The sequence below is a fragment of the Protopterus annectens genome, chromosome 1.part0 (genome assembly GCF_019279795.1).
Source record: "Protopterus annectens isolate FY-2018-M chromosome 1.part0, PAN1.0, whole genome shotgun sequence".
Classification (NCBI taxonomy): Eukaryota; Metazoa; Chordata; order Ceratodontiformes; family Protopteridae; genus Protopterus; species Protopterus annectens.
The window spans coordinates 996,914,683-996,930,486 of record NC_056725.1 but is presented as its reverse complement, the minus strand read 5'-3'; positions in this window follow the sequence as shown (position 1 = coordinate 996,930,486).

Genomic DNA, 15,804 nt, shown 5'->3' with positions numbered 1-15,804 from the left:
TTATATTTTATGTAAAATGTAATGAAATGGGCCATTTATCTTGAAAAAATGTGAGATAACAAAATAATAAAAAATGCCAGATGTGCCTATAGCTGAGCTACAGTTTAACAAGTTGAGTGTATCTGCCCGTAGGTGAGCAGTGGCCCCTAGCTGAGCTGAGTGTAATATGCGTGCTGACAGCCAAATGAAGCGTAAACCAGTGTAACTTGTTTGCGCGGAGCTGCGCACCGCGCCGACAAGCTAACCGACGGGCAACGTTGAGCAAGCTGTAACAAAACTGCCTTTACACAGACACACCCCCTAGCCTGTCTAGACAGTCATAAAATATAAAAAGCAGTGGCCAGGTTCAAACCCAGGATACCATGCACCATAGTCAAGGTAGTGAACCACTAAGCCATGACAGCTGTACTTAGAAATGCAGTAATAGCAAATATATAGGAATGAATAGAAAGTGGAGCATGACAAAGCAGGTTTTGTGAAGTTGATACAATTCCAAAATGGCCAATCACAGATAAGTGCGGGAAAAACGGCATATATAAGCCCCATAGGCGGGAATATACAGCATAAACGATTGTAGAACTAACTTGCAGCCAGAATGTCAGGAGTAGGTGAGGGTAGTTGCTTTCGAGCACAGAGGTGGGGCATTGAGGAGTCCAGATACATGGTCTGATTCCTAGTCCACAATCATGAGGCCCAACCCATGCAGGGCCAGGTCCTGTGGGGAGCATATAGGGCTGAGGCGTGGGACCGGTTGGCTCATGATCTCACCAGTGCCACAGAGATTCCAAGGACTGGTGAGCAGGTCCATCACCACCATGCGGACCTGAAGAGACGTAAGCAGGACCAATTGAAACTTTGGATCCAGGAGGCATGGCAAATGCCCAACACCCCACTACTGAGTAAGTTACATTCAATCATGTATGTAAGAAATTAAATTAGCTGATGTTATGGAGATGTGTATTTCAATATTACTTCATTTATATTACAGCTGCAGGTGTCCGTTCTGCGAACTGCAGAGCCTATGGCGATAGGTTGGTGCAGTTGCGCCACCAGGCAGGTCAGTAATCCTCTCCCAGTAACTGTAAAGAAATATAAAAGTATGACAGTTAGCAAAAGAGTGCAGTGTAGTCACTAAGTAATAAAATGTGCAAGTAACAGTGTAAGAATGTTTACAAGTATTGCTTGATTACAAAAGTGTGTTGCAGTCTGTAATCCAAACAGAAAAATGAAAATGTATGAAATAAAGTCTGAAATAAAGATGCCCCACCTGTAATATAATAGTACACAATCTGCAGCAGGCTGAAAGATACAGCTGCAGAAGATGAGCAAATCACATGTGTGAAATATATCCCTGTTGAAATACTGAAACATGAGAGAAGTGAGACTGCTGGAAAGGATTGTAATAACTACAGGTAAAACATGTCAATAAAGCCTAGAAGTAAGTACCATCCTGAATAGTAAAATGAAAACAAGTGAGAGAGTGTGAGAAAGAGTTATGAATCCACCAACAAAGTAGTAATAACCCCTGAATAAAGTATACTGCAGTCAGTACAGAATTAAATGAATGTGACAAGCAGAACCAAACTGCGAAATATGTTCAAAGTGTTGCTGCAGCTGGAATGTGTATCCCAAATTCTGGATATGTTGCTTACAGTCTGCAATATGCAGATAGTATGATTGTCTGAAATACCAAACATCCACAGTTGTCTATAGCTATATAAAGCAAATGTAGCAGGATGATGTAGCTGAACAAAGCCAGATATGAACGTGTACGAATAACAATAAAATGCATATTGATGTAGCAGTAACAGTCCTGTCACCAAATTGAAGTAGTTATCATATAGGAAACTGTAGTTAGAACAGTAGTGTGTATATATCTGCAGCTATTAGAAATGTACAGCATATGTATTGGTATTCGAAGGTGTTAATAATATTTTCTTCACCCCACCCTATAACCACATATAATCCATTCCACGTGAAATTGGTATGTGCAATCACAATTAACACCCCTGGAATTTGTCCTGTTGGGTTATAAATATTTGCATGTACGTTGATGCATCTGCCCTGTTCATACATCCAAACCTGATGGCCTGTTGCCATCAATCAACCCTGCATGTTGTTGGACTGTGTATTGCTGTTCATATTATGCATGTGTTATGCTCGCTGCTCAGTGGTGTGAATATCTGGGTGTTTGGTTAATGGGAATACTAATGCATGCTGTTACAACTAATTGCAAATGGTATTATATGTTACTAACCCAAACTGTCATGACATAATGCAAAACATAGGACGACAGGGAAGGCGGGTTCCAGTGGACCCACCTCTCCCACCTCAGCTGGTGAGTGCACCTGGCACTAGTGCCCAGTCTGGACCCTCCTCTGGTGGCCCTGTGCCACCTGCGGGTGGAAGCGCTGCAGGGGATGGGGCCCATCCCCCCTCTGCAAGTGTGGCCGGAGGAGAACCACCACTCACCCTCCGTAGCGTCCGGACTGTGGTGCGTAGGGAGATCCGGGACTCTGTTCTTGGGCCCCTACGCCAGCTTGAGGCACAGGTGGCACAACTTACGGGCATGCCTGTTGCCCGGCCTACACAGCCCCAGCACAGCCCCATCCTGGGCAGTGAAGGAACAGTGGCAACTGCCCATGGGTGGGGATATCAGTTCCACTGTTGCCATCTGTGGGCTCATGGGCTCTGGATATCCAAACATCCATCCCCGTCAATTGTGTAACACCACCACACATGTCATACACCACCCCTGTATGCGTCTTGTTTGTCTTGTCTGTTGACCTACCCAACCTACCTCCCCAACTATACCGACTTCCTTCACCTGACATACCACTCTCACTTGAAAAAAAAAAAAAAGGGCACTCTGTACCCACAAAAAATTACGCCCCATACATAGCTGCCCATTCCGCACACATGTCTGCTGGACATGGAAACTATCAATTACAATTGGCTGTACAACAAGTATTATCATTGTCCTGACACTTCTCTCAGGGGTGGAAGGTTTCAAATGTCACACCAAATTACATACATATGCACAGCTGTTGCTGATGAAGAAATGGGCAGCTATGGGCCTTACCTACATCCCTCCTGCAAAACCCAAGCTTGTTTCCCTACTGTCTTACCCTCTTTGCGACCCCTTTTTCACCACTTTCCTGTCTCCCCATTTTCATTTCTTTCAAAGAAAATAGCGCGGGTGTGCGCCAGAGTAAGCACTGTTAAGCGGTTGTAAGCGGTGTGTGTGGAGCTGAATGCCAGTGCGCATGCGGGAGCTCCGCAAACCAGCGCTAACCCGGTTACAACTGCTTAAAAGTGCCTTAGTCACTCTGATTGACAGGTCCTGTAGTCAGTTCAAAAGCAAAATAAAATCTCACTGTCAGTCCCGAACCCAGGACCTTGGAAACACCGAACCCAGGACCTTGGAAACAGTAGTCTGCATGACCTACCACTAAGCCATGACTGTTATACAAGAACATTGTGCTAAAATAAATATATCATGTAATAGTAGGAATGAATGTAAAGGGAATATAGGATGTGTAGTACACAAAGCATGTAATTTATACTTACTGTCAAAACTAGTGGATTTCCATAATAGTAGTGTGTGAACAGAAACAGCCATGCTAGTTGGTAGCTAGTAGGTAATGATGTCAGTTAATGTACATATATAAATGTATGTATATTTACATATATATATATATATATATATATATATATATATATATATATATATATATATATACATATATATATAGTTGTAGGTGTCAGTGTGCATACACACTTACTACAGGAAACAGGAGAGAGGAATGGAGAAATGTGAATCTACAACACAGCCTGAATCATGAGAGAGATACTAACCTTTACACTCACAGAACAGTGTCCACAGCATACCAGCATGGTCCCCTTACAATCTGAAAGGGCAACGCCTATCTCACATACCCTTTTATAGCACTGTCCTGAAATCACAGTGAGAACTGCAATCAGTACACAACTGGCTACATGCAATTAACAAATGCTGGCATACAATTGGTGCAGAGGCCATCACATGGATTTATGCAGATACCTACAAAAGCACCCTGTACTCACACTACACACATGCAATACTTTCATTGCACTGTCTGGAGGCAGACAGAGAGAGAGAGAGAGAGAGAGAGAGAGAGAGAGAGAGAGAGAGAGAGAGAGAGAGTGAGAGAAAAAAAAAATAATAAGAACACAAACAACACACGGTACACAAACTAAGTTGAAGCTGTCAGCAGTGTCAGTACCAAGCTGGGCTAGCAGCAGCAGGAAGCTGTAGTAACGGTAATGCAACCAGCTGCGACAAACACAGGTAATGTAAAGTAACAAGTTAATAGTCTCCATACTGTGAACCCTCCATATGTGTCATAGGTCTGTATCTATAGGTATGTCCATGTGATATGTTGTGTGCACGTAGTTCCACCCAAAGGGGATGTCTATACATTACATGTCATTCAGTGTTAGGCCATGATCCTGGCAGCAGTTGTCCGTTTCAGTGTGGCCTGTCTGTAGGATGTGTGTGTCAGCTGGTGTAATGACTTTGGCGCTTAGTTTGCAGTCATCTGGGAACTTCGTCATCCACAACCCGCACATGTTTGCTTTCACATCTGAGAAATAAATGCCAAACAAGAGGGGTCCTAGGACAGAGGCCTGTGGGATACCACATGTGACCGGCATTGAGTCTGACATGGCTCCTGCAATATCGATATTATGGATTCTGTATGTCAACCAGTGTGCAACCCATCATGTGACATATGTAGTAACATGTAAGCTAATGAGCATGTCTATGATGTCTGAGTGGAGTACTGTGTTGAAGGCCTTAGGCAAGTCCAGGTAGGCTGTATGGACTGCGTTGCCCTCATCAATGGCTGTAGTGACTGTTTTGAAAGGTCAACCAGGTTCAAAAGGCAGGATCAGCCCATCACAAAGGCAAACTGGCTGGGAACATGTATATATGCAGGTACCCAATATCGCTGTATATGCCTCCCATACTGAATCATTCCATAGCTTTGCAGACCAGGCTAGTTAAACTTATGGGGTGGTAGTTCCCAGGGTCAGTAGAGATGCCTCCTTAGTGGAGTGGGACCACTGTTGCTGTATGCCAGTGTTCAGGTACACATCCCGTAGTACGGCCAAGGTTAAATATCAGTCTAATATGCGGTTGTATGTCCTCTTGGAGTTCACGTAGCACACATCCAGGGATACCATTAGGTCACATTGATGCTGTGTGTTCTGCTTTGCTGAGGGCGGCCCTCACCTGGACTTTTGAGATAATAGGGAGGTTACATTCAGCTGTGATAAGTATTTCTAAGTGTGGAGGAGAAGGAGGGGGGATACGTGCACTGAACCTGTCTGCCAGAATGTTGCCAATATCTGTGTGTTCGGTGAATGTTAAGTAGGTGTGTAGTAACTCAGAGCATATCTGAGGCATTTGGTCCATATGTGTAACATAACTGAAGAAGGCCTTGTGGTTATCTATAGTGTTCGTGGCCATTTCCCTCCCAGAGTAGGCCATGGATGTTGTTATGAGAGACCTTAGCTTATTACCAGTGCTGACCACAGATGTCTTCCCTTTATGTGAATCTGCTCTGTCCTGCAGTAGCCTCCTGCTATCATTACACAATCTGCCTTTGGCTGGGGTCCACCAGACAGGATGCCTAACCTTTGTGCATAGGGTCTGGGTTAGAAATGTGTGTGCATTTTCCATGCATTCTTTGGGATGTCCATGGGAAGCATTCGCAAAGGGGTCAGCAGTGTGGGTTGTGGGTTCCACTGGCCCAGTGGGCTGCATGGATACCATGTCAGTCCTAACAAGTGAATGTCTGTCTAATCACATATATAACAAAGTAGTGTACTGTGCTGGTGGTGGTGGTGGTGGCGGTGGTGGGATATGTATATCCAGGCCAAGTAATTTGTGTCCAGATCACACTAGTGGATGGCGTTCCACATACAGTACCTTGGTATGAACCCCCAGAGTGAGGTTGTGCATTGGACCTGTCTCAGTGTGCTGACCAATGGGGCATGCTACTATGTTGTATGGAATGTGGCAGGTATTGTTGAACAGGTGTTGGCTGAGCACTGATATCTGGCCATGTACTTGTGTATCCACCAATAGACACACACATGCTACATATGGGAGTAGTAGTATATCACTACAGTTGAGTATCATGTATAGTATGTGTGCCATATATTGCTGACATAGTCTGCTGATATCCTGTTTGTGTTCTCTTCCAGGGACATGGTGCATCGAAATCCTGCCTACTCTGCAGCAGAAGATGAGGAGATACACCAGAGCCTGGTGCGGGATTATGACATACTGTTTTCCCGCACCAGCCAGAATCAGCAGGAGAGGGCTGCACTGTGGCAAGACCTTGTCCATAGGGTAAATGACATTGGCATGCATAATAGGACATAAGAGCAGGTACGACATCACTGCAGTGATTTAATCAGAAATGTCCGTCAGCGTGCGTTGGATATCCACAGGCAACAGGTCGCCACAGCAGTTAGGGTGGCCACACATCCTCCCCTCACCAGACTGGAGGGGCTACTCCTAAGTGTTGTGGCTCCAGCCCCAGAACATCAACAGCAACACACCTGCATCATGATGGAGGCTGGATCTACACAGCAACACGACATGGAGCATGCAGGTAATATGCCATATGTACACTTGACTGTTCTGTACACTGTTAGTTTATGCATGTGTAAGGTGTGTCCATGGTATGTAGCTGTCAACATAGTATGTAATTGTGCAGGTGTGATATTGCCAATATCAGCAGCTGACATGTGAAAGGCAACTGGTGTACTACTGCACTGTATCATATGCAGTATCAATGGCACAGTTGTGCCCACTGACATTAATCTCCTCATTTCTGCAGGTCCCTCCGGTGTTACAGCAAGGCAGCCCATCCATGCTGGTGAGTGTGTTTTAACAATACCTATAATAGTCCTGATAGTGCTAGTAATACTAGTGTAACTCAGTAGTGCTCTGTGTGTATACTGCAGGGTGTGCATGTGTGCATGTGTGCCTGTGTCCACGTGTGCATGTGTGCATGTGTGCATATGTGCATGTGCACCTGTGTCCAAGTGTGCATGTGTGCATGTGTGCATGTGTGCCTGTGTCCATGTGTGCATGTGTGCATGTGTGCCTGTGTCCATGTGTGCATGTGTGCATGTGTCCATGTGTCCACGTATCCACATGTGCACATGTCCACGTGTCCACATGTGCATGTGTGCATGTGTGCATGTGTCCACATGTGCATGTGTGCCTGTGTCCACGTGTGCACGTGTGCATGTGTACATGTGTGCATGTGTGCATGTGTGCATGTGTACCAGTGTCCATGTGTGCATGTGTGCATGTGTGCATTAGTGCATCACTGGTAACATTATGTAGACATTGTAAACTGTGTTTCCTGTCTTCCTCCCACAGGTTCTGGTGCTGCTCTGGTGTCCTGCAGCAGGGAACCTGAATCTGGTGCCACAGGTACTGATAATGATGATATCTGTGTAATGGCACAGGAAGGTGTGTCAGGGTCCGTCATTGGTCAGCCAATTGACAGTACACAGCTGTCAACCCCATCATTGCGCACAGTCATCCTGCCAGTACATCCTATGTCACCATTGTCCCTAGGTGATGGACAGGATACAGTGGGCATTGACCAGGGTAATGTAGTATCTGTGGCACATGCTTCCCCACACAGCAGCCATGGGCAGGGTCCTGCAATGGTACCACACAGACAGTTGCCCATGGGTGCTCGTGGGAGCATCCGTGGGTGTACTGCCTCTGGCAGACATGCCCAAAGAGGTCTGTCAACCTCAGCTATGTTTCGGGCTGTCATGCAGCACAGTCGCATATGGAAAGGTACACCAGACAGGGTCTAAGGAAGCTGAGATCATGTCGCACAGCCATGACTGACAGTATGCGTGACATCGTGGATGCTATCCGTAATTTCACCAATGTCATAGACAGACATTGTGGGGACATATTACAGCAGTTCCACAACCACATGTCCATGAGCCAGGGCAATGGTGGACGGTTGCGGCATCGACGTGGCCGTATGCCAGCAACAGCAGCAGCTGGCAGTCGGCATGGATGACAACAGGCCCACGGATGTCCCCATAGTGCCAGCAGCAGCCCCAGCAATGCTGGGTCTGTGCTGTCATCGGAATGCCCCAGGAGACCACGTGCACATGGCTCTGGACAGTCCCAACAGGGACCCTGTGTCCAGTCAACACACTCCCGCTTCTGATGACAGTACCCAGTCTGGCTTAGTACCGGATACGGTCCATAGCACCCCTGCCAGGCACAGGTACCGTGTCCGTGCCCACAGACACTGATCTGTATGACCTGCCAGGTGCAGTCTGTGGCTGTCCACAAACTTCAGTATATGGCAGCCATGAGGTGGAACTGTGTGCATGCATACACACATGCGAAATGTTAACACCTAGGGCTACCACATACACGCACACACTGCACCAACAGTGCCCCACCCTGTACTGCTGTCCCTCACCAACACACATACACACACATGTCAATTGGTGGTATCAGTGGCAGACTCAGGCATACCTAATTCACACCCTGTGCACATGATGAAACTGTGCCACCTCCTGCAATCTCCAGCATCAGTGCAGGAACAGGTAAACATGTTGCTGATGCACAGGGTGACTACATAGAAGTGTATTCCTAGTATCATGTTGGTAACAGTACAGTGTGCTGATATGACTGTGTGTATATCCCAGCATGCCTGATGCAGTAACTGTATGACTGTCCGGAATTGTTATCTACACCCATAGTAAGTACCATAGTGTAACAGCTGCACATTATTGCATACCGTTGGCAAGGATGTCAACAGATAGCCACATACATAGGTAGCACAGGGGGGAAGCTAATGCAAGTAGTGATACGCAATGATGGACATGTACAGTAATGGTGGCAAGTTGCCCACAACAACTATGCAATGTGGATGTTTGCGCATGTTGATATGTGTGCAGTACCAATGTAATACAAATCACAATTAACTATGACATAATATCAGTTCTACCATGGACATCTGAGCTGTGCATTCCTGGGTACATGTTGATAGTGCCTACATATTTGCACTGTTACCTACTGTAAGTGTTACCCCTTCTTTGTTGTACAATGGACTACTGCCAGCCCTGCTTACTGTAGCTTTGTTTGCATGCATGTTTGTTTGGGGTTCCCTGGAACACTGCTTCCACCTGCAATGCAGAGTTACAGTGCTTCTGTGGACTCCTAGTGACATCTGCATAGTGTACTATAAGTATGTCAAGTTTACACATGACAGAACGTCACTGTCTGTCCTGTTCACATGTACGTTGCCTGTGACACATTGCACATGACTTACCTGGCATTTACCCACGTGTGCACTCATATATGCCAGTGCTATGAAATCAGTAGCAGTACACCCACACATACACACCTTCAGCATGTTGTTCCCCATTGGCCCTATGTGTTGGTAATCACCATGGCAATCACACTACTATGGTAGCATGTGCAAAGGTAACCCCTGAATCACCTCTATGGTCCAGTTGTGGTTTATGTGAGTCATGTGGCAATGTCACAGCTGCCACATGTATGCAGTCAACCCTCTCCCCTAGCCAGGAACGTACAACACATGTGTGGGATGCCACCACATAGCCAATCTGGGGACTGAGCACTCTGAACCCAATACTGCCATACCCTGTCAGGTGGCATGACATACTACAGTGACTACAATACCAGTCTGATGTAGACCCGCACTGACAGCAATCTGAACACACTGGGGCATACTTGGAGACTCAGAATAGCATCCTGCCTCAGCATCACACACCTCCGCAGCTGGCACACAGGCATACGTTACATCAGAACAGAGCACATGCCACACATGGCACACACATCCCGTGTGCCACACACTCACAGCCTGTAGGGCTACACAACACACCTGCTACAGATGTGTCAGGTACCTCTCTTGGACACTGCAGTGGGGTCCCGCTCAACAGGCTGTACATGGTGAAGGTCACAGTGATATGCCTGTGGGGCACTATGGTCCACCACAAAACACATGCATACAGGTCAGTCAGAGGCATGGACACATATGACTTGGTCATTGACCATGCCATTATGGATGACCTGAGACATACCTCCCTGGACTACATGATAGGGAACATAGAAGGGATCTCTCTGCATGTGGCACGGGCCAGTATGAGCCTGATCTTGGTTGCCATCATACCCTCACCAGGTATGCTACCACAATATGTAGGAAGGGTGTTCTATGTCTACATTCTGCTCAATCTCCAGTGTCATTCATAGGGTATCCAATGGCTGTCAATGTGTGCTTACATGCTAGGGAAGCCACAATGATTTGCAAGGGGCAGCTTGCACGTGACACCCATGGGCCATTGTATATTGGTGAAGCCCCTTGATACACACATAGTGCCTTTTGCTGCAGGACACGGATTACATAGCCACCTCAGCGGGTATCACACAGGATAGGACACTAACAGTGATGCTACACAACACCAGCAGTGTACACCGCAAGATGCGTGCACTGGACACTGTCCTCAGCATGGTGAACTGCAATATCTGTGCAGTACCAGATTCCTGATTCACGGCTCATGGGTGCAACCCATCACTGCCAGGTTATACCTCATACCATGCCTGTCGTCCCCTACACATGTAACACACATGGACAGGGGGGTGGTATCCCAAGGCACCACAGATACACACACCTCCAGGTTGTTGGCACAGCACAAAGCATCAGGGCCTATCCATGAGCAGCTAACAGTGTGTTGGACTGCCTTCTGGTTCATAGCCTGGCAAACACAACTGTCCCATACACAGGAAACCCACCTATCCTCCCTAACAACACTGGCAATATGACAGTCTCAAGAAATGTCTTTATATGGCTGGACTGCATCCAACCAAACACTGTGCGTGAGCATTACTGTAGCTACAACACACTAGCTGAAAGGTCCCCAGCATGTGGTCACTGAATTGCAGTGGAATAACATGTTACCACTCCCACAACAGGTGGGAACATGCAGCACCTGTTCATCAACTACATGTAGACTATATGGCCCAGACCAGATGTGTATCCCCTGCTGTAGGTATTATACCATATACAACCCACACTGTATAGACACATACCGCATGCGGCCCCTGCACAGTAAGACACAGTCATATTGTTATGCATTGCAAATACCATTTATCCACTTGAGGCACGTGTCAGACATGGTAACTACTGAAGGTCACATGTATATATGTGTATGTGTAGATCATGTGTGCATTGCCATTGCTGGTTTAGGCAATGGCATGCATTGTTATGCACAACAACCCACACACGGTCATATTGTGTGACACAACCACACGTGGCAGTTGTGAGTTTCCAAAACATACCTATCTGTGCTCTGACAGTGGTAATAGACCCAGTAGCAGAGCGCACTATTAGCATTACTGGCCAAGTAGCCCTGTTTGGCTGTACTGATAGTGTGGTGACATCCCCTGTGTTTACTGAAGGAATATGCAGCATCTGGTGTATTGCAGTATTTGCCAAAAGGATCTTCTTTCTCCCACTTGCAATTACACACACCGTACTACCCCCCCCACACCCCACACCCCACACCCCACACACACACACACACACTTGCAGGATTCATACCCCTACCTAACTATGTCACGACACGTGAAATAGACACATTAGCGAAGCACACTATTCGGATTACTAGGAGGATTCTCTCCTCCGACTGTACTTATAGGGTGCTGACATCATCAGTGTTTGGAAAGGGTAATGTGCATCATGTAGTGTGATCTCCTGATTGCCAAAAAGCACATGTCTTTTATACAGAATTGCACACACACAAATCCCCCACATCCTAACACACACACTTGCCATTTGCAGGTTTTAAACCTCTACCTAACTATGTTATGACACTTGAGAGAGATGCATTAGCAGAGTGCGCTATTTTTACTGGGAGGTGCCCCTTCTCCAGCTGTACTTATAGGGTGCTGACATCATCAGTGTTTGGAAAGGGTAATGTACATCATGTAGTGTGATCTACTGATTGCCAAAAAGCACATGTTTTTCATACAGAATTGCACACACTCAAACTCCCCTCATCCAAACACACACACTTGCAGGTATCAAACCACCTAGCTAACTATGTTATGACACTTGAGAGAAACGCATTAGCAGAGTGCACTATTCGAATTACTGGGAGGTTTCCCTTCTCCTGCTGTACTTATAGGCTGTTGACATCATCAGTGCTTAGATAGGGGAATGTGCATCCTGTAGAGTGTTTTCCCAGTTGCCAAAAGGAACATTTTCCTCACACAGACTTGCACACACACTAACCCCCCTCCACACATACTGGGCAGTTGCAGGATTCAAACCCCTACCTAACTATATTATGACACGCGTGACAGATGCATTAGCAGAGCGCGCTATTCACATTACTGGGAGGTTTCTCTTCTCCTGCTGTACTTATAGGGTGCTGACATCATTGGTGCTTAGAAAGGGGAATGTGCTTCCTGTAGAGTGTTTTCCCAGTTGCCAAAAGGGACATTGCCCTCACACAGACTGGCACACACACTAACCCCCCTCCACACACACTGGGCAGTTGCAGGATTCAAACCCCTACCTAACTATGTTATGACACTCGTGACAGATGCATTAACGGAGCGCGCTATTCGCATTACTGGGAGGTTTCCCTTCTCCTGCTGTACTTATAGGGTGCTGACATCAACAGTGCTTAGAAAGGGGAATGTGCATCCTGTAGAGTGTTTTCCCAGTTGCCAAAAGGGACATTTCCCTCACACAGACTTGCACACACATCAATCCCGCTCACCCACACACATACACACACACACTGAGAATTTGCATGGTTCAAACTCCTATTTAACTATATTATGGCACTTGAGGGAGACGCATTAGCGGAGCACGCTATCCAAATTACTGGGCATCTGTTCTGCACCTGCAGTATTTATAGGGTGCTGACATCTTTATTTCTACAGAGGTATGTACATCTAGTACTAGCTGTCAGGTGGGGGATAGCATATATATGCATTTGCAGCCACCTTCTTCAGGGTCAGGTATGCACATCACACTGGCAGGTTATGTTCTATACCATGCTTCGTGACCACAGGACCTGTAACACACAACACAACCAGTCCAGAACACCACTCCCACATACAGGACACACACTTTGCTTCCCTGGGAACAGTGGCAGGATATGCAGGTGTTCACATAAACCATTCCAGTTGTTAACATCAGGTACAGGCATATTGTGTGTGGGAACTACTCAGGCCTCTGCAACTTTACCCTACAGCCACTACAATTTGTGGGTCCATGTGCTACGGCAGAACCACTCACCACAGCCACATGGGGGAATACATATTGCACCTGTCCATCTGCAACATGGGTACTCACTGTTCCACACCAGAGGTTGACCACCATTGTTGACATCTGACCATACCCACTTTTCCCTGGACATCCATATCCCATCCCCACTCCCAGGCAAGGTTGTCACTGCAAACAAACTGTATTTAGCACAAGCAGACTCTACACGTGTGATGTCTGGGGTGGACGACTTCAAAGGACCCATGCTGGGGGACTATACTGGCCACTCTGCATAATCCTTGACAATTGCATTCTATGAGCATGTGTAATGTTTGCATTGATCATGCTATCCCACATATACCCATGACTGCTCCACAACAGGACTCCTGTCAGGTGCACACCAGCCATATATGAGCCGTCCAACAGAAAGAGTGAGCTAATACATTGCAGAGCTGTAGCCCACAGAGGGAGGACATCTGTGAACAGTACCGGCACGACACTTCAATCCCACATAATCATCACAACACAGTGTTGACAGTGGAATTGTCCAGACAATGCAGATAGGGCTCCCCTCAGTCTGTTATTGACACCCACTTACTGTTAGAGGTCCTCAGCAACCCTCTTCCAGCACACACCAACAACATGGATGTGGCTTAGCACATTCAAACCCTGGGATCTCCACTGTGCCCCTGCTTGACAGAGGCACAGCTCACTACCCTCACACATTCCCTTATGTGACCTACTTTACAGTGGCACAGTAGCCTACTATACTGGGGATGCAGATGCCAAGCACACTCTGGCTAAGCTGTCATTCCCTAGGGCAAACAGCCTAGTATTGACCTCTACACCCATATGTTTAATTGTCAGATGCACAATATTTGTTGCTGTTAGACTGTTTGCAGGTCTTTATTGCCATAGCATTCCCTGTTCCTATGAACAACTTGTGTATCTGTGGAAGATGTTTGAATATGAGAGCGATCCACTATATCACTTATGTCTCTGTAGTCATTTACTGTGTGCACTGGGCAGATTGCTGTGTTGTGGTTGGTTCCTGGAATGACACGTACAAATACCAGATATGTGTGGCCAACTGCTAAACGGAGATATGGCCTAAGTGTGTGAGCATGCCCAGTTCAGCCTTTCCATGGCATGTTGTCTGACATATGCCTCATTTATCAAAGGGTGCGAGCATGCCCAGTGTGAGCTTTCCATATGTTGAACTCTGCAGTCCACCACATATTTGGGTGGCTGTGAACTTCAACAATATCACACATTTATGGTTGTGTGTTGGGTGTCATGTTGTGTACTTACTGGCCAACTACTTTGTGTCTGCCACAACAGGGATTATACTGTGCCTGCAGGGATTGCATGGGATACTTTGTATACAGTTGTCAACATCCTTTCATAATGACCTAACACTGTAGTACCGTATAGTGTACTGGTTCAGTACTTTCACTGTGGTGGACAGTATCCTGGGCTTTAGTCCTATCACTGCTTGAAATCTTCATAGTGAGCACAACAGACTGTGTAGGGGCCAGTTGTGCACATATGACCATGTTGCATTATGTTCAGATATGGACTACATACACCAGGCTTGTCCAACATTGGTAGTGTATTCCACAACATAGGTGGACATTGGCAAACACTAGCGATGTTCCCTAGGCCAGTTCTGATGCTAGTCACAGAGTGTGTTTGTCCATCGACACACATTGTAACTGAAGTTTGCCATGACATATGTCATGGTTAGTATACTGTGCCTCCGTCTACCTCTGACATAACAGTGATACCTAGGGTAAACCTACCATCTCCCATCCACTCATCAGGATTCCTCTTGAGGGGTGTCGATAGGTGAATCTCTGGCTAACCTGCACTGGGAGTTTACTCAAGAGTGGGGGTGGCTTCTGTGTTATGGCTCATTCACTACAGCTTGTCCTATAGGTTCATAGGTTCATAGGTTGTTACTAGGCTATCAGCCCTAGGGCATATACAAGCCTAGCCATAACAATTCCCTGGCTATTTCTTCCCACATTATTTACTTGTATGTCAGTGCTGGGGTTCAGGTCTCTCATGTGCATAGCTCACTGCCATTCAGATTGTACAAGGTGCAGCATGTTCATTGATTCCAGCTTGGATATGGCTTCATACATCAGGCACAGCTTGCCTCTGGGTGGGCAGTATGGCAGTGTGTGGAGCTGCAGTTTGTTTAATCAGGCAACACATGGCATCTGTTCATGCTCTTTGCTACTCCTGGTGAGGTACTGTTGTGGACTTTACAGTTGATGGAGGTGTCTGCTGAGGTACATCCCACAGGGGCTATTGTAGTCAATTGTGACGCTGATGAAGGATGACTGCAGAGCCACAGTGACCTCCCCTTATCTAGATCTGGCAACCTTCATGATTGGGTGGGTATATGGTATGTTTCTGTGAACACTACAGCCACATGTTTGTCCAATGC